Genomic DNA, 24815 nt, shown 5'->3' with positions numbered 1-24815 from the left:
TGAATCTCATAGTGACATTTGTGCTCTAATTAAAGTAAGTATTGTATTAGGAGATGCTCTGCACTGTCTCTGGAGAGTCAATTAGTGTGTGCTTTTCTAGGAGTGTGAGCAAGTATCAAGAGTGCCATCCAATATAACAGAGACATATTTCTCTTGGACAGCCTTCATATATCATTTGATATAAATACCAGAGTAAATTGCTTCTGTAACCATCCATACTTGGATAAAATTGCCTTATGAAAAAGTATTGTTTTACACTAAACATCTGTAAGCTCTCATTCACAGGAGCATGACCTCTTTGGAAAAATATCTCATTTCAACCTTCTCTTTTATCTGTTATGTTCAAAACTGTGATTTAAAATACATTCAGTTTTGAGGAGATTTCAACATTTTTTGGAAGGGAAAAATTGTAGGAAATATCATTTTATTTTTGCTTAATGCTTTTATTTTAGAATGTATTTGAGGCATCCTCAAGAAAAATCACAAGTTTGGTAATAATGAAAGCATAGCAGAAGAAAGAAGGAACATATTGAAAGGAGAATGATGAACAAATAAAAATTCCTTGCTAAAGGAATTTGAGCACAGTACCATGAATGCCAGATGCATTTCAGTGTCTGGAAAAGTGAGGAATGTGTCGGTGGTAGACCTGATATCTTAATGAATTTCATGTGGCAAACACTCTATAGACTGAGTCGATGGGATTGTTTTTGAGTGCTTGTAATATCCAAACGCTGCCTGTCTTAGGGAAGAACAATTTGACCTTAGGAGGTCAAAATTTGAAGTCACCCCAGATTCTTCTCTCCTCTCACCTGGCAAACTCAGTAAATCATCCAATCCTTTCAGCCTACCTTTAGTATACAACCACCGTTAGATGCTTCTCAGTGCCACACACTACCATTTCACCTGGATAAGCCCCATGGTGTCTCAACTGTCCTTCCTGCTTCTCCACTTTTTCTCCTGACATTTACTTCTAGACAGCTGCTGGTTAAGGCACAACAGATCACTACATTCAAACCTTCATGTAGCCAGGCGGTTGTGGCACACACCTTTAATCCCAGCACTTGGGAGGCAGAGGCAGGTGGATTTTTGAGTTCGAGGCCAGCCTGGTCTACAGAGTGAGTTCCAGGACCGCCAGGGCTACACAGAGAAACCCTGTCTTGAAACAAACAAACAAACAACCCCCCCCACACACACACAAACCAAAACAAAACCTTCAAGTATTTGCACAGTCAAGAATCTCAAAACTAAACTAAAACTAAACTGCGGTGAGGCTAGACTCTCAGCACTTCACTGTCTACCTTTGTCCTTTCTACCTTGATTGTTCTCTTGTTCCTACTAGGTTGTTTGCAACACCTAAGATATACTTGGTACTTTTACACCAGAGGTGTTTTGATTCTTCTTGCTGGTAGTAGAATATACTTACAATAGGAAAAGATTCAGAATATCTACACATCTCACCATAAAGTAAATTAAGCCTCTTTAAAATAAAATTTCTCCAATCTCTTGAGTATGTAAAAATATTAGATGGCTCCTAGCCTACACAGGCATTCCTAGACCCTTCATTTTTATTTGGTTAACATTTTTATTAAATCCCTTAGAATAACATTGTATTACATTTGCTTATTGGTTATGTATGTGTGCATGTATGAATGTGGATGTGTGCATGTGTCTGTGTGTGTCTGTGTATGTCTGTATGTGTGTGCAATAAGTAACATTGTTCATATGGAAATCAGAGGACAACTTTCAGGAACTGGTTCCCTTCTTAAAACATTTGGATCCTGAACATGGAACTCTGAGCCAACTTGGGGACCTTTTAATTACAAAGTAGCCACTACTCTACAGTGATTGTCTATTCTCCTTTTCCTTCCTTCCTCTATTCCTCCAATCATATAAACAAATAGCAAACATTCATTTCCTTTTCTATATATGGCAGCTATGCTGCTCAGAGCTTTATCTTCCAGCCTCTTGAGGATGGGAGGGGTTATGACTTTCCCAAGATGGGCACTGGATGGGCATTAAATCACTAGCCTACTTTCTTCTTTTACTTTCTCACTGTCACATGCTCTGTCCTGATGAATTTGGCCCTTGGGCTGAACAGAAATTTTCTATTATTTTCATTTTTTGCATTGATAAAGGAGAGAATGTTGGATAAGGTCAAACACTTTAATCCTACTTCAGTTTCTGATTAAATATTGTTATATATATTCTAGACAGTGCTCTGTCATTATATTCCTCTTGAGTTTAAATGTATTGTAATGATTCCTTCTCTTAGCTGAAAGTACTGGCCTTGTACAAGGGCCATCTATCTTTTCTGCAACTCACTCTTTATTCTTCTTTTAAAAATTCAAGCATTTTCTTCTTTTTTTACATTTTTGCTTTTATTGAAACTATATATTTTTCCCATATAATGTATCCTAATAATTTTCCCTCTGTCCACTAATTTCAGTTTTTCTCCTCCTCTGTTCACATCCAATCAATTCCCTTTCTGTTTCTCATTATAAAACAAACAGGCTTCTAAATGATTATAATATAATAAATATAATATGAAACATTAAAGCTATCACACTGGAACTGTACATGACAAATACAAGGAAAAGAGCTGAAGAAGGCACAAGCATCAGAGACCCATTTGTTTGCACATTCAAGAATACTGTTTAAATATTAAGCTGAAAGTTATAATATATATGCAAAAGATATAGTGCAGATACATGCAAGTCCTGTACGTGCTGTCATGGTCTCTAAGTTCAGGTGAGTCTGGTTGTACACAATCCCCTCTGGCTCTTATACTCTTTCTGCCTTTTCTTCTTTTGGGGTCCCTGAGCCCCAAGAATATGGGTGGTGCATTTTGGACCAGAAGAATCAAGAATTAAGGAAGGATATTGGGGGACAAATAAGTGAATGTTAGAAAACACAGCTGAAATGAAGGGCTATTTAAAAAGTGGGATGGAAACCTTATACAGTAGAAGTTTCCATATATATATATATATATATATATATGGAAAATATGAAGGAAATTATGAAATGACGAGGAGACAGAGTCTTAAGTGACTATCTTTCACTACCAAATGAAGATTCCAGAACCTGTATTGGGTTACATCTAATTGAGTTTTTGACCAAAGAAGTATCATGGAAATCCCCCAAACAACTCAGTTTATTGCTAACACTATAGGTTGTTCTTCACAAACTGACAGCAAAAACCCATTGCTTAAAACAATGACCATATAATTCATTGAACATGGAGAACTTTAGCTGATATTCACGTGGAGCCTTTATCCCCATTACATCTTTGGTACAGGAAGGTACTCTGCACAATACCAAAAGAGAAATAGAAATACCAAGCTATGCTAGGACAATAGTGGCAAAAAACTTATGGGAGTAACCAAAAATGATCTGATTTCACTTAAGGAAGGCTCTATGAGATGGAACCCATACCTGGCACTGTCTGAGAAAAACAAAAGAAAGAAAGAAAGAAAGAAAGAAAGAAAGAAAGAAAGAAAGAAAGAAAGAAAGAAAGAAAGAAAGAAAGAAAGGTTAAATAGTTTAAAGACTTAGGATAATCAAGATACTACTGTTCAAGAAGAATGTAACATTAAAATGACTTTGAATGTCATTCTGCTATACTCAAATATCAGAGCTTTACACACCCATCATCAAAGAAATGTATTCCTCCCTCAAATGGGAACGAATACAGGGACCCACAGCCAAATATGCAGAGAGTGAGACACCTTGGAACAGTCAGCCCTAAAGGGGTAATATCTATCAAATATCTGTGAAGAATCATTATGTGGACACCATTGATTAATTTTCCTTCATAGTGAATAGTATGTTTCCATCACTTCCTTTGGGAGTGAGGGTGTGAACAAGAACTCACTTTGTAGCTTGACCTGACCTGAAATTCATTATATATTCTGGATGGTCTTGAACTTACAGTAATCCTCTTCCCTCAGTTTGATGAGTTGAAGAGTGAGTGCCAATGTCCCTGAACTACTCACCTTAAAACACTTTGATTAATTAGCCCTCGAATACCAAAACAGGAAAGCTAGACAACATGTTTATTTCAAATGTTTGCATGTAATGCTTAAACTATTTTATCTTCCCTACTGAGAGCAATACTAAAACTTTATTTTCATTAACAGATTGACACTAAAGGCAATTACATAAATCAAGTCCTGAATGAGAACATAAGATCCCCTATCTTTCCACTATAGGACTGTTGTCATATGTTATGTCTTATCTGAGTTAGTATGTGTTTAAACTGTTGCCATAATTTACTCATACAATATGACATTGATATGTGATGTTAATAGTCCTGCTGTGTACTAAGAGATTCAGAGACTGATGTTGCCCCTGCATTTGGCATGGTTATTTGGCTTTTGCCTATCTCTAATATGTCCCATAGTACTGTGGATTTTTTTTTTTTTTTTACTGGTTCTGGGTTTGAAGTGATAGTTGAGTCAACCATGTTCTGAGCTGATATGCAAGTGCATACTTGGCATCTCTATTTGAATTCCAAATAGAAACCTTGAAGTTATCAGGAGGTAAGCAGAACTTTAGATTGCTCTCATCTCAAACCTGTCTTCACTGTCAGCCCAAGTAAATATTGACTCTGTTCACAGTGTGAAAGCTAAAACTCAGGTATCATTATTAGAAGACTTATTCTTTTTGCCTTTGGGTTCACTGTATGTATAATAGCAGAGAGTTAAAAGGCTCAGTCCTGGGCTTTCAGTCATTGTGGATCTATGACTAATATCCTACTAGGCAGTATATTTCTTCTTACAGTTTCAAATAAAATCTGTGTGCCATTAGATTTTCTTTCATTCTTCCTCACATAAACAGCATAAAATTTCCTTGAAAATATTTTGACAATGTTTTTCAACTTCATTCTAGAATTGTGTTTGTTATGTGGCCGGCCAAGACAAACCACTAGCACCTCACATGGGGTTCTATATGTGTACCATTACAGTGAAGTGTTCTCCCAAAAGCTATGCTTCCTTGAATTAGAGAAAGGGAAAAAATAAATATGGGTAATAGAAAGTGTACTCATGCTGAAAGCCATGGATAGGTTCTGAAAGATTTAGATTCTACTTGCCTTCCTCCCCCTGGATTGTTTTATTTTTATCAATAGGTTTAGATACATGACACTTGTAATGCATTACGAGGACAATTTTTTCATAATTAGTCACAGACATTCAGGGACTCACTCCTCTGGAACTTCTGACGCCATCTTAAGTGGTTTCTCATACACATTTACTGTATTCTTATATGTAGGGCTTGGAAAATATTCTATGGGTTGCTCTATTTCTGTTTTGGTTGTTTACAAACATGTGGCCTCATTCAATTCAGGGCCATAAATCATTAAAATATAGACAAGGTTTGTTCAAAACAAATAGAGGACTTTTACTATAGCTTTCTAATGCAGAAATAAAATTATACATATATATATATATATATATATATATATATATATATATATATATATGCAAGCTATTTCTATTTGAAAATTGAGGAATGAGATGGATGAATAACAGAAGAGAATAGTAATTCAGTTCTACTTTCCAGAATGGAGAGTCATGTTACTGAATTTTCTGGAAAGGACACCATTTTATCTCATCTTGTTCCACTGGCAGGATGGAGGAACTGGCATTGAATGGTGTTATACCCAAGTCATAATCCACATATCAAAAGATGTCCAAGAAGAACGGAGGAGTGGCCCCTGGTTTTGGAAAGGCTCAGTGCAGCAGTATAGGGCAATACCAGAACAGGGAAGTGGGAAGAGGTGGATGAGGGAACAGGGGGAGGGAAGAGGGCTTATGGGACTTTCAGGGAGTGGGGAGCCAGGAAAGGGGGAAATCATTTGAAATGTAAATAAAAAATATATCGAATAAAAAGAAAAGAAAAAAAAGAATGAAGGTTATAAAGAGTTTTAAACTCTGATATGCAGGAAGCCTTGAAGCATCACATTAAGAATCACCCTGCATTTGTAATCCCGAGGATGAACATAAGCAAGACAAAACACACAAATCAGCATCTCTATCCTGATATCCCTGAGGGTCTCAATGAGTGTGACTCACATTCCCACAGTTTCACAAGTGGAATCTGCCTGGATCCTGGTGCCACTGTATATTATATAGTGCTAAACAAGTAGGGATATTTTTCCAAGGGCTTGCTTTAAAGAAAATGAAAGGCAGGTGCTGCCACACAGCATAAATTCCTTATGAAGAAAAATAAAGACTTTTTTCATTTAGTCTCATAATTTTAAGTATATCTTGTTATTTTTTTCTTTGAAAGGATATTTCAAAATAGATGAGAGAAATTTCTCATCTATTTGTCCTCAACCTAAATTATGTAGTAGAACAGACATGGAATTTAGAAGCTGAAGTTTTAGATGAGAATCTAACTTCACCCACATTAAATGGAACAAACTTGGCCATTCAACTCTGTTGAACCCTATTTTTCTAATCTCACTTGAGAGTTAGAGTAATTGGTTTTATGCAGGATGGGCATTAGAATTAAACATCATTGAAGATATGATATATATTCTAAATCATATTATAAAAGTCATTCTTCATCCTTTCTTCTGTTATCACAGCTAACAATGTGAAAGTACAGGATTTAGTGCATGAAGTCTTCTGGGAAGTTCACAGCAATTTAGCCTTGGGAAAAATATTTCAGAGAATCCCCTAGAGAGATCGATCCTTTAGGGCTTTTGTCCTCCCTATAAGTTATATGTCAGTTAGACAACTGAACCTCATTAGTGGTCCGGAACTTACTACTTCAGTAGATATTTGAGATGTTGCAGCAATGATTCCTAGAAGACTGTCAGTACAAGATGAAATTAATCCTACTGTAATCATCATTTAAGCAGTCTTAGCACCGCTACCCAGAGACTCTTGAATTCACCATGCTTTTTTGTTTTTTGTTTTTTGTTTTTTTGAGATCTACTTATTTACTTATTTTGTATTCTTAGGGCATTTTTGTACTTAGTGGGATTTTGTTGTTCTTAAAAATTAATTTATTTACTCACTTCACATCGAGCTTGCTGCCGTCCCCACCCCTCATCTTCTCTCCTTCTCCCAGTCCCATCATTACAAGTCCATCTGCCATCCCCCTTCTTCTACTCAGAGAAGAGGATGATCCCCCTTGGGTACCACCCAACCCAGGAACAACCAGTTTCAATAGAACTCTGGGTAGCCTCTCCAGCTGAGGCCTAACTAACCTGTCCAGTTAGAGGAAGGGAATCTAATAGCAGGCCACAGAGCCAGAGTCATCCCTCCCTTCAGTTGTTAGGGAATCCACATGAAGACCATTCTAAACATCTTGTAGGCAGGACAAATATTTTGTGGGTGGATTGATGTCCTCCTCCCTCTACTGGAAGTCATGCCTAGCTTTAGGAGGTGTGCACTTTAGTCTCCATATCCCCTGCTGGTAGGAGACTCAGCAAGGGTCATGCCCTTCTTAGGCTCCCTAGAACCTCTCCCATCTCAGGGCTCTAGCTACTCCCAGAGATGGCCCACATCGTTCGCCTCACTTCTAGTTGATCATGCTATGATTTGATAAACCATATTTTGATACGGGATTTTATGTGGGATGATTAGTCAAAATAGGGTGGTAGGCAGCCTTCTTTCCTTACTCCCATGAGCATCATGGATAAGACGTGTATATAGGAAAGCAGGGGATACACTCAGTATTGTTTCATTATCACACAGGCAGTGGTGCTCTAAGACTGATAATCCAAGCTGTCCTGATGGCAAGCAAAACCAGATGAATATTCCAACAACCAATCCTTTTATTTACACCCAGACATAAGACAACGGGTGTGTTTCATTCACAGCTTATTTTGGTGACTTGAGAAGAATCACAGTTGGGAATCTTGGTATTCATATTGTAAGTTAGAAAGGTAATTGTGGAAGTAGAATCCCGGCACCTAAATTTGATGCAAGTAAGTTAAGTGAGTTGAGAGATAGCAATACATATAAGGCAATTAAGAGCAAAGCAGCCTTAGTCCTAGGCAATAAAACTATTATATATTTACAAATGTTTCATTCCCATAGAATTTTGTGCAAATTAAGAAAATTGGAACAAATATGGATACATAGTAATGAGCACATATGTACAGGATGTATTATTTCTTCTATAACTTACATAATATGGAAGAGTCTTAATTATTGTCTATGTTTTCCTAAGTAATGAAAACATAGGAATCATCAAAACAGGTATTATATTTTCCAGTGCAGTACAGAAGACAAGAAATCTCTTGGAAGTTCAATTCATTCCACAGCACCGCTTGTTTATTTGAAATATATCAAACCTAATTATCAAAAGAAAAGCATTCCACAAAATTCAAGGCAAAATACTTTTGTCTATTCATTTTTATCCATTCTGAGTTGATCTTTAAGGATTACAATGATTATAGCTTTGATATTTTGGCCACTTCCTCTGTTTACTGGATGGATTTGCATAATACTTATATTCTGAAGACAGAGTGGAAGTGACAAGGCTTAACAGTGAACTCTAGCAGAAATTATAAATATATTAACATTTAACAAAATACTTTTTCCTCAGGTTGTTTAGTTGGAATAGTGCAAACTAGACAGTACTTCAATGTTGGCTTGAAGTAAACAGCTTGTTATCCATCATATTCTCTGTATATAGGATGTAAAGTTTTTCGTTCACTTAATTCACCTACATGTAACACTGAACTTTGTGTCAGGAGGAACAATAGAAGTAAATTAATAGAAGAACTGAATAATACAACCTTTATTTTTGGCTATTATAAATACAGTCCATCTGTTCTGTTCTGGGTTAAATGTACCTTTATTTTAAATGCAGGCTGGTAGAGGAAAATAAATTGTCTCTTCCCATCAGCATTTCACTTCTGGGCTTTTCTGTCCTGTTTCAAAAGGGTCTCAGATATGTGAGTCCTTGCTCCACTCTTGCTATAATAAAATGCTAAATCTGGCTCAGTGTGATATTATGACTCTGTAGATACAAACACATTTTCTCGGGAACCTATTAAATTTCAGCCAACAGCAACTTATCATTAAATGCCTCAATATAAAAACGTAGTCAGCTTCAAATGCATAAGCATCTCATTTGTGTAGCAAAACTTAAATGTAATATAAATATTGATAAGAGCAATGTACACCATGCCTTTTCAGGCTGGCAACGTTCAGTTAACACCTTATTCACCATCTTCATACTCCAACTTTAAAAAAATGTCATTATTTTTGACTATCTACAAGAAAGGCATTCTTTCAATAATTCCAATTTAATTATTTTAACATTCAAAAAATGTACTTACAGTATAAATATTATATCTGAAATGGTCTTCTTAAATCCAATTTAAAAAAAATCAATATCACCAGTGAAAACATTGAAAATAAGTGTGTTTGAACATAGAGGTGTTTGGCTTAGAAATAAGAATACAAGTGTAATTAGACACTTAATGTGGCACATTATAACTATATACATAATTATTCAAATATACATAATTATTCAAAAACACAATTATTTTATGAAAAGGATAATTCCAATTTACTACTAGAATCATTAAAAGTTGCATTTACTATGTAACTACTAAACTTGTCAATAAAATATTTTAAAATCAATTTGAAATTGGAGATATACATACATAACTAGATGATAGGAAAGCATTTGAAGAGATTTATGTGATTTTTATGTGTTATCCTTTCATTCCATGGATACCATTGTAAGATAAGCATTTAATTTCCTATGAACTGTGATTTGAATAATTTATTCAGCAGAAGAGTCTCATCTTAAAAGTACTTACTATTCACAAATGCCAGTTATTAATACATGCTGATTTTAAAATATAAATTTGTGGGGGAAAAAGACAAATACCTGTGATCTTTCAAGTCTTTGTCATTTCTGGCCTTTCTATTGCTTGAAATAGAGACAATGTTTATTATCTAGTCTATTGGATGTTCTTCATCTTTTACAGTACATATTCTGACAGATATAGGGAGAGTAGTACTCTGATCCCCAGTAGATCTCCTAAATGTGGTTTTTGAGCAACTTTCCATTTCTTCCATATACACTGACTTTTTATGAAGCTAAAATGGTAATTTAATTACATTTATTCTCTTAATTTTAGCTACAGAGCATTAAAATTGAATATTGTGCTTAATGTTTATATATTGATTTTTTGAATTATTTTCTAAAGTCTACACCATTTTTTGTTAATTTTATTTAGTGTTATAGAGGTCTTTGTACACTCACATTTTTTTACCATGCTTTCTGGAAATACTGTGATTAGTTTCAATTTTTGTTTTTTCTCATTAATTTTTCAAGTATCAATACATAGTCTCTTTGTTTTTCAAGTATCAATATTTAGCCTCTACAGTCACCAGGGTCCTGTTTCCTTCACTTGTTCATGCGTTTCTTTAGTATCTCCCTGCCATCTGTTTTATAAGTACATGGTAGGTGTGGGTTGTGGAAATAAATGTGGCACATTTATCCCTATTATGTTAGTTGCAGTAATAATTATAATAGGTGCTAGTATTTATGTAATTTACCATTGTAGATTTTTTATTAGTAAAATTTTAAATGGAGATTTTTATAGAGGACTATAGAATAAGAAAGAATGTTTACATAGATTATCTCAAAAATCAGATTAGAAAATTTAACATTTAGAAAAAAAACATGTGGAGATAAGTAGACAATTTTACATTTTTACAGAGAATTCTTTGTCCAGAAAGTTCAGTATTGTGGACTTCATTAACACTTAATAAAAATAGTTATGAGACAAGTTGATCAAGAAGAGGCTGTACAGCCTGGCAGTGGTGCTGCATGCTTTCAATCCTAGCCCTTGGGAGGCAGAGGCAGGTGGATCTCTGTAAGTTTTAGGACACCTGATCTGCAGCAGAGTGAGCTCCAGGACTGTCAAGGCTACATAGAAAAATCCTGCCTTAAAAAACGAGAGAGAGAGAGAGAGAGAGAGAGAGAGAGAGAGAGAGAGAGAGAGAGAGAGAGAGAGAGAGAGAGAGATGGTTTAGGTTACATAGAGATATACTGGTGAGGAATGTGTGAGTGAGGTATTAAGTCTATAGGAATCTTAATAGTTCTAGAATGTAAAGCAGTGATTTAGGAATATCATTATTTTCCCCTTTTGTTCCATCTATGAGAACTATCAAATGCATGAGTACTGTTCGGAGAGTTAAATGTTTCTGGATAACAGGCTACAGATCCCTCTTTCTATTTAAGAAATGTATGATACAGAAAGCACTTGCAAGTGTCTAATATCACCCACCACTTCAACCTTCCTTGTAGTTCTGATAGTTATAGCCCTCACCGAAGACCCTCATCAAGGATCATAGCTCTCAGTGCCTGTGGTATCACAGGGCTGTCTTCTATGGATGACCTCTCTTTAATTAAAATTGTGGTGGCCTGCTTTCTTACGCATTTAATGTCCCCCAGATTCCTTGACAATTAGCCTTTATTTTTAGCTTCATAAAATCTCCTAAGGATGTTATTTTCCAGAGACCGAACATAAACTTGCATGGTTGTTCTTTTTTGTTACATACTACTGAAGCCAATAGCCACAGTGTTTTAAAATTATGACATGGTTTTTATCTCTTATATAAGCAATTGAAAATTATATGGGATATCAGTGATGCTTATCATTATTTCCTATTCACCTCTATCCGAACACAATATAGGATTGCATATCAGCATTTTCTTAAAAGTTAGCTGTGACCTTCTGCCTTGTTTTGTCCAATAAAATGTTAGCAAAACTATAGTGTGATCTTGTATTATATAAGTTACACAACTTGTATCTCTGGTTGTGATACTGTTCATTGACACTGTTAAAGTTGGTGAAGGCCAAGTCATTATGGATAAATGGTTAATGCAGTAAGGAACAGACACTTGTTATTTTAGGTCCCTGAGATCTGAAGATTACATAAGATGTAGAAGTGTCTAGTTGAACCTGTTTGACATGGCCTTGTGTTTGAGTAAATTTATGAACACCAACAGGATCCACAACATGGTGTTGATTATAAACTGATTAAGGAATGGCGGCATCAGTTTCCTTGCTGTATTTAATGATGGACACAGGAAGTTGCATACAGTGGTACATTGAAGCATTCCTTTTCAACACCAGATCCCACAGTTCTTACTGAATTATCCTGCCAACTGCAGTGACAGCAGAGCTAGGAGTGCTGGTGTAGCAAAGACAGCACAGCTGCTAAAGCTATAAAATTCAGACCACATAAACTCAAGATGTGACTAGAAATCTCATGAACACACAGCATTTCAGAAGAAATCAAAGCCCTTAGAGACACTAGAAACAGTCATACATTTTAGAAGGGTTGAGGCAAAGAAAAGGCCTCAATGACAAAAACCTTGGCAGGAAATAAGGAGTCTTTCTAGAGTTGCAGATACTGAGAACAGAAGAATTGCAGGCTACTTGCATTTTCAAATTTACAGAATCATCAAAAGCAAACCAGAAATTTCTCTGGGGGGTTTTAGGGTTTTCACAAACTACTTAATTATGCAGTTAATTTAAGATATTAGTGGGACTGGAGAAATTAGAGGTCAAGAGCATATATTTCTTTTTCAGACAATCTAGGTTCCATCCTCAGTGCCCTCCAGGCTGCTCACAACTGTTCCACAGAATCTAAGCTCCTGTTCTTGCTTCAACAGGCACCTATGTTCACATTTGCATGCCCCCATACATATAAGCATATTATCAAAATAAGAAAAATCCTTATTTGTTATGGTTATTGGTACCAGTCACATACAGCTATGAGTTATGTTCATCTTTTTTAAACCGATTGTCTTGGTGTTAGTCAGCTTTCCATTACCATGATAAAATACCAAAGAAAATTAAAACCATAGGGAAAATGAATTTCAGCTCACACTCTGCTTAAATTCACCTGCCTTTTGGGATTATCATGAGAGCAAGAGCAAGCGATGATAAGGGAGACAGCTCATTTGATAAAGGCTGGGAAGTGTGTGTGTGTGTGTGTGTGTGTGTGTGTGTGTTCAGGAGAGGATGCTTCAATGACCTATTCTCTTTACCAGATCCCTGTTTCTTAAGACCCTACTTATGTTTTCCTACAGTGTCATCAAATTATAAATCCATGAATGGATTAATCCATTGGTGAATTCAATGTCTTCATGATTCAGTCACATTCTCTAACTCTGATCCTCTGCGCAGTGCTGTGTTTGAAGGTATATTATACATAAAGACTCCATCAGAGGACTCTTAGATATCGTGAACACTTCTAGCCAAGTAGAAAGGTACAAAATCAATACTCAAAAGTCAATAGCACACCAACAACTAATTAGATGCAAAAGAATTCAGGTGGATAAAAATCTCATTCACTGTGGTATTGATCCCTACATGAGTTACCCAGGAATTAATATAATCAAAAATATTAATAAGAGCCTGTATAGTGAAAATTACTAAATTATTAAATTTTATTGACTTTTCAAAGCATTTTCTTCTAGTTTTGATGAATTTCTTGTGTTTTCTTTCTAGTATTTCTCACACAACAATTTTTCTTTACTTCTACTCACAGTGAGCTTAGCTTTTTGCTTTTACTTTTTGGTTTTTGAGCTTAAAAATTAGAGACTGTTTTTCTTCTTTGCTGTAAAAGTTTTCTTACTATGAGTGCCCTTCTCAAGTTTATTTTGCTGCACCCCACAGACTTTGGTGTATTTTTATTGTCAGACTTAAAGGAGAATTTTTACTTTGTTTTGTTTGACCTATTGACTTACTAGCAAGAGTATGCTATGCTTTCTTTATGCATTGTGAAAGTTCCTGTTTTATTTCTTCAGGTATTGAAATAAAGTTTTACTGCAATGTGAACCTAATCTGTGAATTCATTATTTATCACAGAGAATATTTTGATAAAAATTTGAGTATAGTATCATCTCTCTTTCCTGCTCTCTCCTCCTCTCCCCACTCTCTCTCCTCTCCCCCCTCCCTCTGTTTTCCTGTGTATTTATGCATGTGTGTATGTGTATGTGGGTGTGGGTGTATATGTATGTATGTATGTGTTAAGGCCTTCTTTAATTAAAATGTAACAGTGTTTATAAGCACTCTATTTGTTTTCCGTAATACTCAGAGAATTCTTAATTTCATAAATTCAAAGTTATAGAACACTATTCTATAAGGATAATGATAAATGAGTTGGTGTGATTGTTATTACATAGAGAAAGCAAAACAAAGTCTTCTCTACTTAGGAGTCTTTCTCAGTCCAAAATCCCAGCTGACTGCCATCATGGAGTTTTTGCTGTTGATTTTTGCTGAATGTGTGCAGGTCTGGGATATGACCATATGCACTGTCTATGACTTCTGTATACCTGCTGCTTGCTAAAACTCCATGACTCAAAACTGAAAACATGGCCACTATAGATGATTTTTTAGAAGATATCTTAAAGATTATAAGAAGTTATTTTAGCAAGACCTTAGTAAGTCTTGCTACAACATAATTTTTCTAATTGCGATGTTGCTGTCTTTTTACTTTGCTTTATGCGAAAGTATTTGATTAATAATGTTACTACATTTTATCATTGTCAATCACATATTTAGCACATGGTTAGTGATTTTCTTTACTTATTTCTCATTCCTCCTCTTAGGAAAAACAGTTAAGAAATAAAAAAGCTCAAGAAAGTAGCAAGTTTACATTCCAGCATTATATTTTCACTGTACAAATATAGTAAAGCTGAATATTCAAACAAACATTTTCAATTTTAATCATCATTATCCAATTATTCTACTATATTCTCCACTTCTTATGATAGATTGTTTGAATTAATTTCTTAAAAATTAGTTTTGGGTTTTTATAAAAGATTTCACCTTGAGAACAAATATTTAGAAAACCATTTGGTTTTATATGCAATAAGAGTTTCATCTTGTTCAGACTACACAGATACAATAGAACTTAAAATAAATATCATTGCTGACCATAATGTAGAATATTTAAAAACATTAAATTAATTTTAGATTTTATAGATAATATTCCATTTCGAATTTCTTAAAACTCCCCAAACAAGCTTTCAGGAAGTTCTCAGGAAAGCTATATAAGTATTTCACACCAATAAATTATCTTAAAAATGAGTCTTATTATAGATGAAACTGCTAACCTTTCCTAGATATAATTTATCTTGTACATAATTATTTTCTTTAGTGAACAATGTGTAAGTGGAGCTATAATTAACAAGAAATGCAAATGAGTCATTGAATTATTAGAGATATTATGTATTTAGATTCAATTTTCTCTAGCAGTAGACTCTGGAATTTTTATATATGAGTTAAAGATGAACATTGTGCATTCACTCAGTTATATTTTACTGATAAATATAAAAGTAGTATGCTGTCATAAAATCTTACCATGAATGGTAGACTCTAGATGCTCTTTGACTTGCTAGACTCTAAATTCTGTTAGAAACATATATACTTTTTAAATATCATGATTCTAAAAGCAGTATTTTGTGAAATGAGAGAAAGAAGTTCAGAATCCCTGTTGATCTTTCTTTAGTAGCTCCTTGGCACCAGATTCACAGTGTTTGTCGTTCTGTGTTTCCATGCTATCTAAGTTTCTTACTAATGAGACATTTTTAAGGTGCATAAAGAATACACTCATGATGTTTTTTGGTGGACTACCAAACTCTTTAGAGTTATTGTTGAATGATTTAGAATCTGCTGAAATGCACAATTTGGCAGGATATTCCCAATTTCATTCCAGAAGCGTTGCTACTTATATAAGTATTTTAAATCATCCAATCCAAAACAATAATGCAAATTGCCTTTCCTTACAAATTATAAAGATATAATTATATACCTAGGTTTCCAAAGATTATTTCATGAATAGCCTTCTTTAAACAATTCATTCATATTCCACAATCCAATTACAATTTAAACTGTATATCACTGAAATATGTAAATAATGTAACCTTTGCAAATACTGTATTTCTATTTTATGCACCATTTCACTGAACATTTAATTACAGTAAATCTTGTGTATATATAAATTAGTAGTAAATGGAAGCATATTATGAAAGTCCATATTTGAGAGTAGAAGTAAGACAATTTCATTTTACCAGCCAGGAATAAGAATGATCATGTTTAACTTTCAAACTTACTTAAACATATGTTATAAACTTAATTTTATGATTCCAAATACAATTTCCTTTGGCCCTTCACAATATATTTTGAAGCATTTTATTAAAATCTGAAATGTAATTAATGTAGTTATTAGATTTTTCCTTTTATTGAACATAGATTATTTGCTCACACAATGCATCCTGATTGTAGTTTAGCCCCTCCTTCTTCTTCCAGTTTCTCCCCATCTCTCTTCCCCTCAATATCCACCTTTCTTTTTCATGTTAGAAAAGAACAGGTTTCTAAGAGATAACAGTCAAATAAAACATAATAAAATAGGAGGAGGAGGAGGAAGAGGAGGAAGAGGAAGAGGAAGAAAAGAAGAAGGAAGAAGAAGAAGAAGAAGAAGAAGAAGAAGAAGAAGAAGAAGAAGAAGAAGAAGAAGAAGAAGAAGAAGAGAAAAGAACAGAAACTATATTATGAAACAGACATGGCAAACAAACAGTATAAAAGTTCCCAAAGCACCAAAGCAGTCATGGGTCAGAGATCCATAAAAATAATCTAATACTATAATATCTATACAGAATACCTGATGTGGACCCATGTAGACCCTGTGGTTATTGCTTCTATCTGTGAGCTCATATGTGACTTGGTTAGCTGATTCAGAGGGTCTTTCTCTCCTGGTCTCCTCTATCACCTCTGGATCTTACAATATTTCTGCCTCCTTTTCCATGAGAGGGGGTTGATGCCTCTAATTTAGACTCTCTTTCCACATAATGGATCTCTGCATCTGTTCCCATCTGCTGCTGAAGGAAGCCTCTCTGATGATGACTGGATAAGGCACTGATTTTTGAGTATAGCTCAATTATATAATTAGAAATTATTGATTTTTTTAAGACCAATTGTGTTTGGTTTTACCCTAGTTCTCTGGGCCATCCAATCTTGGTTATCCAAGCAGTGGCAGGTGTGGGTACCTTTTGGTGGAATAGAAGTTAGATCAAGTCAGGCATTGGTTGGCTACTACTACACATTTCCCTGTCATCATTGCCCTAACATATTTATCAGGCAGGACAGATTGTAAATGAAAGTTTTGTGGCTAGGTTCGTATACATATTTTTTTCCATAGCTTTGTAGAATACCTTCTAGAACTAAAGGGATTAGAATATGTGGGTAAAGGTAGGTACTAGATAGACTACTTCTCCATGTTCAATGAATTGTGTGGGGGTGTTGTCTTCAATAATGCTACCTTCTCACTCCCTGTCAGTTTGTGGAGAACAGTCTTTTAATTAATTAATTAATTAAATAATTAATTAATTTTAGCCTGGGTTATTTTTGGTATTTTTGTGGGAATCCCTTGGCCAAGAACTCAACTGGATGAAAATAACACAATGATACTGACAACATTTTATGCTAATGAAAAACAGAAAAGGAATTACTTGACAGTCTCCACAAACTGCTTCTGCTGTCAAAATGATATTTTTCCAATTGCCTCTACTATCACAAATTATGAAAATTGTGTAAATAATTGCCTAATTGGAAATCCCATGATGTCTTCAGTTTTTATTCTATCCTAAACCTTATAACACTTCTAAGCCTTTCTTTATCATGAAATCTTCTATTTGATTACAATTTTTTATTTAAATTTTCCAAAATAATTTCTCTGTATACATGATCTTTCCTCTTCAACTGAACCTGGATTTGGAAATTGTAAGAGGAATAAACTCAGCACGGTATCTATCTTTTTGTATGCCAAAATCACCAGTTTCTTTACTGTGGCTTCAATACCAACCTCACGATATTGATGTAAACATTTCAATGAGAAAAGACATGAGAATTCCCTACAGACATTGCATGTATGGTCCTCAAATATTTTCTGAAATAATAAATAAATATTTATTGTGAAGAAATTGAAGATACCCGTTATCAGTGTGCACCTCCTACATGATAACATTTATGTGTCAAGTTGCCTTATTTAATATCTTCTTTCTTTCTTTTTTTACTATTCTTTACAATGTATATAACTTTTTAGACTGTATATGTATATATGTGCCTCATGAATACCTAGTACTTGCAGAGAACAGACCAGAAGACAGATTTCCAGGAACTGGAGTTAGAGATGATTGTGAACCACTATGTAGTGTCAGAAGTGGAAGTTTCTGGTTGTGTCATGTGATGTAGACTCATGATGTTTTGCTGAGGCAATACCCATGGCAGAACACATGATTTGTGGAGAAAGTATAAATAGGACTCAATGGTCAGTGACTGGGCATTTGCATAGCTAGCTGTGCAATTTTTTTTCCTTGCATCTTCCCTGATCTTCCCTTCCTTGAGAGAAGCATGGCAGAGAACGCCTGGCATTCTGGCTGGTCCTGATTGACTTGTACCAACTCAATGGAGGCCTTCCTGTTTCTGGTAGATTGTGTCACTGCTGCTGATATATGTTTATTTTCCTGACACAACTGAACTGGTGTGCTAGGATTCTGACAACAGAGATTATAATTGCCCCGAAGTACTACCTCTAAACAGGTCCACATCCCCTTGTTTTATTTAGCATCGTTTCTCCCCCTATCTTTGGATGGTGGGCTAGAAGAGGGGTCAAAGAGTTTGAGAATGTTATTAAAGTAGGTTTTGAAAAATCTAAGTCTACAGGTGACTCCATATTCAATGTGAATTGTCAGGACAACCCCAGTGCTCCTAGCTCTGTGCTATCACTTTATCCTCTATCTGATATTTTCCATATTCTCCTAGATATCGTTTTTGCAGTTCCAAGCTTGACTACAATTTATTCTTTTACTTTAACTCCTCTACCTACTGTGCTAACTTCTAACTTTGTATTAATGAAATCATAGCTCCAATTAAGCATGTCTTTCTCAGACTAGAAATTTGAAGTCATGCCTTTGTTTTGTTAGCTCCTTGTTTGTTTTCAGTGAGTCGCATGCTGTTCAGAACCTCACTTAAACATGGGTGCATCCTTCCTCTTTGTTCTCAATCTCTAGGTCTGAGTTTCAGCCTCTGCAATGGGCTCCAACAAACATTTACCATTTGTATCCTTGTCTTCAGTTCTTTCATCTTTGTGTTGACAGTGTAAGCACACAACAGTTTACGTCCCTTGCTGGAAATAAAAATTTCTATGTGAGTTTTCCACTGTGCTCTGATCCAAAAAGGCTTTTTAGTGATTTAGACTTAAACTGCTTTTCTGGCCTCTCACCTGTTATCCCCAAAGCTGTACCTTGAATTCTGTCAGAATGTAATACTGAGGGTTTTATTATTATTATTATTTATACATTGCTATACTATGAAGAATTTAATGTCCTTAGATATGATCTCTCCTTTATCCTTTGTGATAATTTTTTGTTTAACCTCCCACTAAGTAATGTTCAGCTTCACAATAGCAATGACAAAACATAAAATAGTGTGAAAAAACAGAAAATAATTAAATGTAATCTGATAAATAGAATCAATTAAGTAACACTACCTTTTAGATGTATTCATGGACATTTAATTTTCTTAATTATCTATGTCTTAGTCAGTGTTCTGTTGCTATGAAGAGACACGGTGTCCTAGGAGCTCTTATAAATTGAAGCATTTAATTGGAGCTTGCTTTTTAGGGATTTAGTCCATTGTTATCATGGCAGGGAATGTGGTGGCACACAGGCAGAGAAGATGATGGGGAAGTACCTGAAAGTTCTACATAAGTGTCTGCAGGTAGCAGAAAGAAAGAAATACTTGATCATTCTTGGGCTTTTGCAACCTCAAAGCCCAACCCCAGTGACATGCTTTCTGGGTCAAACTCACACCCTCAAATGCCATACTTCCAAATCCTCAATTAATGCCACTCCCTGATGGCTAAGCATTCAAATACATGGGCCTATGAGGGCCATCATCTTTCAAACCACTAGAATCTATCGTCTGTCTGCTTGTCTGTCTGTCTGTCTGTCTGTATGTCTGTCTGCTATCTATCTATCTATCTATCTATCTATCTGTCTGTCTGTCTGTCTGTCTGTCTGTCTGTCTGTCTGTCTGTCTATCTATCTATCTATCTATCTCTTCTAACCAGTTACTTAACTATTCATAATCCATTTATCTATAGTTTATTTATATTATCACCACCTGTCATCTATCTACAAATAGTAATTCCTTTTTTTTTATTTGGTTTTTTCAAGACAGGGTTTCTCTGTGTAGCCCTTGCTGTCCTGGAACTCACTCTGTATACCAGGCTGGCTTGAACTCAGAAATCCACCTGCCTCTGCCTCCCAAGTGCTGGGATTAAAGGTGTGTGTCACTACAGACTGGCTAGTAATTCTTGAAGAAGCATTTTTTTTAACTTTAGATCAGGCAGCATGATTCCTTCTGTAGTGACTTTCTTGAAGCTTTTATGTATGCTAAAATTCCTTTGCTTTCTTTTTATACATAGTAGAATTTGCTTACAAATGTTGACAACAAAATAATCCTACTGAGATTTTGACTGACTACTTTGTGCTTGTAGGTTAAATTGGATAGAGTTTACATCTTAATAATACTAATTATTTCAATCATAAGTGTCATATAATTTTTCACTTATTTGGGTCCTTAATTATATATGAGTAGTTTGTTGGGTTCTAGCATAAAAATCTTATATGTATCTCATTATATTTATATTTAAATATTTAATTAATTTTGCTATTATGATAGCTATTAAATATTGACTTCCAAGTAGTCATTGAAATAGTTCCTCAGTGTTGCACAGAAATCCTGTTTTATCCTCTCAAAGAGGAGCATACCATTTAGATTTTCACTGTAAGATACAATGCTACCCCACAGAATTTGGTGATGTTGCTTATCAGAAATATAACTTATCTTCCCACTTTGGTGGGATTTTAAAACAAATAAAATGCTTTTCATGCATATGTATATATGTTCATATTTCTTTTTACCACTTTTTTTCAATATTCAGTTTCCTTTGATGACCCCCATTTCCCTTGAATGATATGTGCAAGCAGCTAGGTGACTGGCAAGACATGTTCGATCGAAGATCATGCCTTGATTGATGGCTTTGCCCACGTGCTGGAAGGCCCTTTTCTAGGGAAAGTACTCTTGAATGAGGGACTGGGTCTCCTCACTACCCGGACCAGGTTTCCACCATGTATATGACTCATAGTCCACCTGTCAATCTGGACTCAGACAAAGGCAAGCTCTTGGCCTCTGAAGACCCAACCACCAGTAATGGAGCTTCTGTTGTTGGTTCCAAAGAGGATAACACTAGCAAAGGCTTTCTTCCTCAGTTTGTCCCATCACTGGAACATTCCAGTGATGAGCTTGCAACTCATGAAGGTCTGGGTAAGCTCTTCAGAAATGCAGTATTCATCATACTACAGGGACCAGCCATCTTTATCAAAGTGCTACCAAAAATATGGCAGGACCACAGAGAGGGTGTCCTCATTTGTCCTCATTGGAGTACTTACATTTAAACTCATCCAATACAAAGGTACTCTTGGGCAGATGAGCAAAAGGGTCTTTGGCCTTGGGCTCAGCAGCCAATGTCTGCTCACACTCAACCATCTCTTCCTCAGGACCTGGGGCAGCTGCATATTTTCCACTCTTTCCACTCAGCTTGGAGCATCTGTTTCTCTTTTCATGAACCCTTTTCTTTCATTGGGTTCATATCCTTTTATGGCCAGCTTTCTGCAAATTTCTTAGCATCAAACTGGGCCATCTTCTTACACAGCTTCACCTCCCCAAACTGAACTGGGCCTGAACTGGGGCTGATTAAGGCAGGTAAGGAACCATCAGTTGGTATTGGGGAAGGCCTGTTGAAAAGAAGCCTCCAAGACCTGTTTATAGAACCATAGCAGGATGTAGACAACTGTAATATCAGCTGGTCTCACCCACCAGAAAAGCCTGTGTCTTCATGTGAGTGTCCAGCAGCCCCAGGATTTGCTTCACCTCCTCTTCTGCATTTTCATGGCCTGTTTGTGTTGTTGCATAATGCCCCAGGTAGGAAACAGCCAGGTGCTAGCTGGAGGACCTATGCCACTGTTGGCAAAACTCACCCACTGCACAACCTGAGCTTCTGCCTCTGACGTACTTCCCCACAGTTCCTTGTTGCTTACATAATAGGTGATTGCATTGCTCTCAAAGACACAGGATCCATCATCACCCTTAAATGCTGGAGTCTTGCTGGTAGGAAATTTTTGGAGAAATTCAGAGGTGCAGTTGCTTTGGCCAAAGTCAAAGTGTGGTGGTGTGGAGAGCACACGTACCTGAGTCCTGTTGTACTAACCAGTGATGAGGGCCTTGAAGGTCTTCCAGTTATCAGTGCATGTATGCAGGGTCCCAGCCACTATGGTGATTCCAAATAGAAAGGGGGTCTTTTTTAAACACTTTAAAAAGATCAATCAGACTAGCTTTCTTGTTGCCAATTTGATGGGATCAACATCTCTGTCTTACCTGAGTCTGGTTCTTGATGGTAGCTCTCTTGCTAGATTATGACCTAAACTAGTTTCTATTCCTCCTCTCCTTTGTTGTCAAGACCTCGTATCTTGTGCATTTGAACCTGGCAAATGAGCATATATCAGTTTCTAATAGGTCTTCATTATAGGGGCTTGGGTCAATCTGTTCAGATTCAGGTTGTTTTCACTGTGACAATTTCCATTCCTTATGGGATTCCATTTCTTCTGGATGAAATCTCTATATGTTGTGTAAACATAGTCTTCTTTCCATGCCTTTGTTGTCATGAAAATTAAATGTAATGCTTTTAAAAATGTGGGATTAAAATACCATTTAAGAGTCATGAGTAGACAGCTTGATAATATCTTGATTGAATTACAGCCTCAATAATTAATTCTTCTGACTTTCTTCAACTTGTTTCTCTTTAGATGTTTTGTAAATTTTTGTACTACCCTTTTTAATAGTTCCAAAGCTTTGATATGGAAAATTAGGAAGAGAAATGAGATAGAGAAGTAAAGAGAGAAAAAAAAGATAGAGAGGTGAGAGCTGTCCATGACCATGTGGAAAGAGGGGAAAGAGGGAAACGGGGACAAGAGCAAAAGGCAAGAGAGAGAGGCAAGAAAGGTTGTACTATCATTTTAAGAATGGAATTTTGTTTTGTTTTTATTATTATTTCAAATATAATATACTTTTGTTTTTTCATATTTTAAAGTTATTATTATTATTATTTTAATTATTCTAATTATTCATCTTTACATTTCACTCACTGCCCCACTCCTAGTCAACCTTCCCACAATCCTTTCCCTTTGCCCCCTCCTCTTTTCCTTTGAGCCAGTGGGGTCTCTACTGGCTATCCCCCAACCCTGGCACATTAAGTTTCTGTGAAGCTAGGGATATCCTCTCCCACTGAGGACAGACATTTCAGCCCAGCTTGAAGAACATATTGCATTTAGGGGAAACAGCTTTTGGGAAAGATTCCACTCCAGTTGTTCAGGACCCTCATGAAGACCAACCTACACATCTGCTACGTATATGAGGAGATGCCTAGGACGAGTTGATATATGTTCTTTGGTTGGTAGTTCTGACTCTGAGAACTCCCAGGGTTCAGGTTAGTGGATTCTGTTGTTCCTTCTGTGAAGTTCCTATCCCTTTAGGTGTTGCAGTCCTTCTTCCTATTCTTCCATAAGTGTCCCCAAGCTCCATCCACTGTTCAGCTGTGGGTGTCTGCATCTATCTGAATCGGCTGTTGGGTGGAGCCTCTCAAAGAGGAGCTAGACTCCTGTCTACAACCATAACAGAGTATCACTAATAGTGTCAGGAATTAGTGCTCACCCATGGGGTGGGTCTCAAGTTGGGCTGGATATTGGTTGGCTAGTCTGTCAGTCTCTGCTCCATTCCCTGTCTCTGCATTTCTTATAGACAGAATGAGTTATGGGTTGAAAGATTTGTGGGTGGGTTGGTGTCCCTATTGCTCCATTGGGATTCCAGCCTCACAACAGGAAGTGGTCTCTTTAGGTTTCATTTCCCCAGTGCTGCAAGTCACAGCTAAGTTCATCCCTACTTGGCACCTTACTTATCCCAGGTCTCTGTCTCTCCACTAGAGATGGTCACTACCTTCCCATGCCTGTCAGTTTCAGATTTCCATTCACTCTCATGACCATCTGGCCATTTCTCCTGTCTTTCCCCACATATGATTCTCTCCTCTCCATTTCCATGCTCATTCCCTTTCCACTCAATTTTCTCAGTCCATCAACCTCTTGTGACTATTTTGTTCCCCTGCTTGAGATTCAAGCATTCTTGCTTTTATCTTCCTTCTTGTTTAACTTCTTTGAGTCTGTAGAATGTAGCATGGGTATCCTATATTTTCTGGATATAATCCACTTATGGGTACACACATTGCATGTCCTTTTGGGACTGGGTTAACTCATTCAGGATGATATTCTGAAGATCAATGAATTTGCCTGCATAATTCACGATGTCTTTGTTTTTAATAGCTGAATAATAATCCATTGTGTAGATATACCACATTTTCTTTATTCATTCTTCAACTGAGGGAAATCGTGGTTGTTTCTAGTTTCTGGCTATTATGAATAATGCTGCTATGAGTATGGTTGAGCAAGTGTCTTTGTTGGATTGTGGGGCATCTTTTGGGCCACCTTAAGATATATTTGGTCTTTGGTCCAACACTTTGGTCTAAACAGTCTTTAAAATAAAAACATATCCCATTATTATACATACTTCTATTTAAAATTTACGTATTTTATTAACTTTGCATGCATGTATGTGTATAAACAAATTCCAGCCAAAGCATATACCC

At 36.0% G+C, this 24815-nt stretch overlaps 1 pseudogene; it reads right to left on the bottom strand.

The window, feature by feature from the left end:
• Window positions 1-21001: 21001 nt before the first annotated feature.
• On the bottom strand, window positions 21002-24053 carry LOC127680244 (elongation factor 1-gamma-like; annotated as a pseudogene).
• Window positions 24054-24815: the final 762 nt, after the last annotated feature.

Source organism: Apodemus sylvaticus, chromosome 3 (genome assembly GCF_947179515.1).
Source record: "Apodemus sylvaticus chromosome 3, mApoSyl1.1, whole genome shotgun sequence".
Classification (NCBI taxonomy): domain Eukaryota; kingdom Metazoa; phylum Chordata; class Mammalia; order Rodentia; family Muridae; genus Apodemus; species Apodemus sylvaticus.
This window is presented reverse-complemented; position numbering and strand designations above follow the sequence as displayed.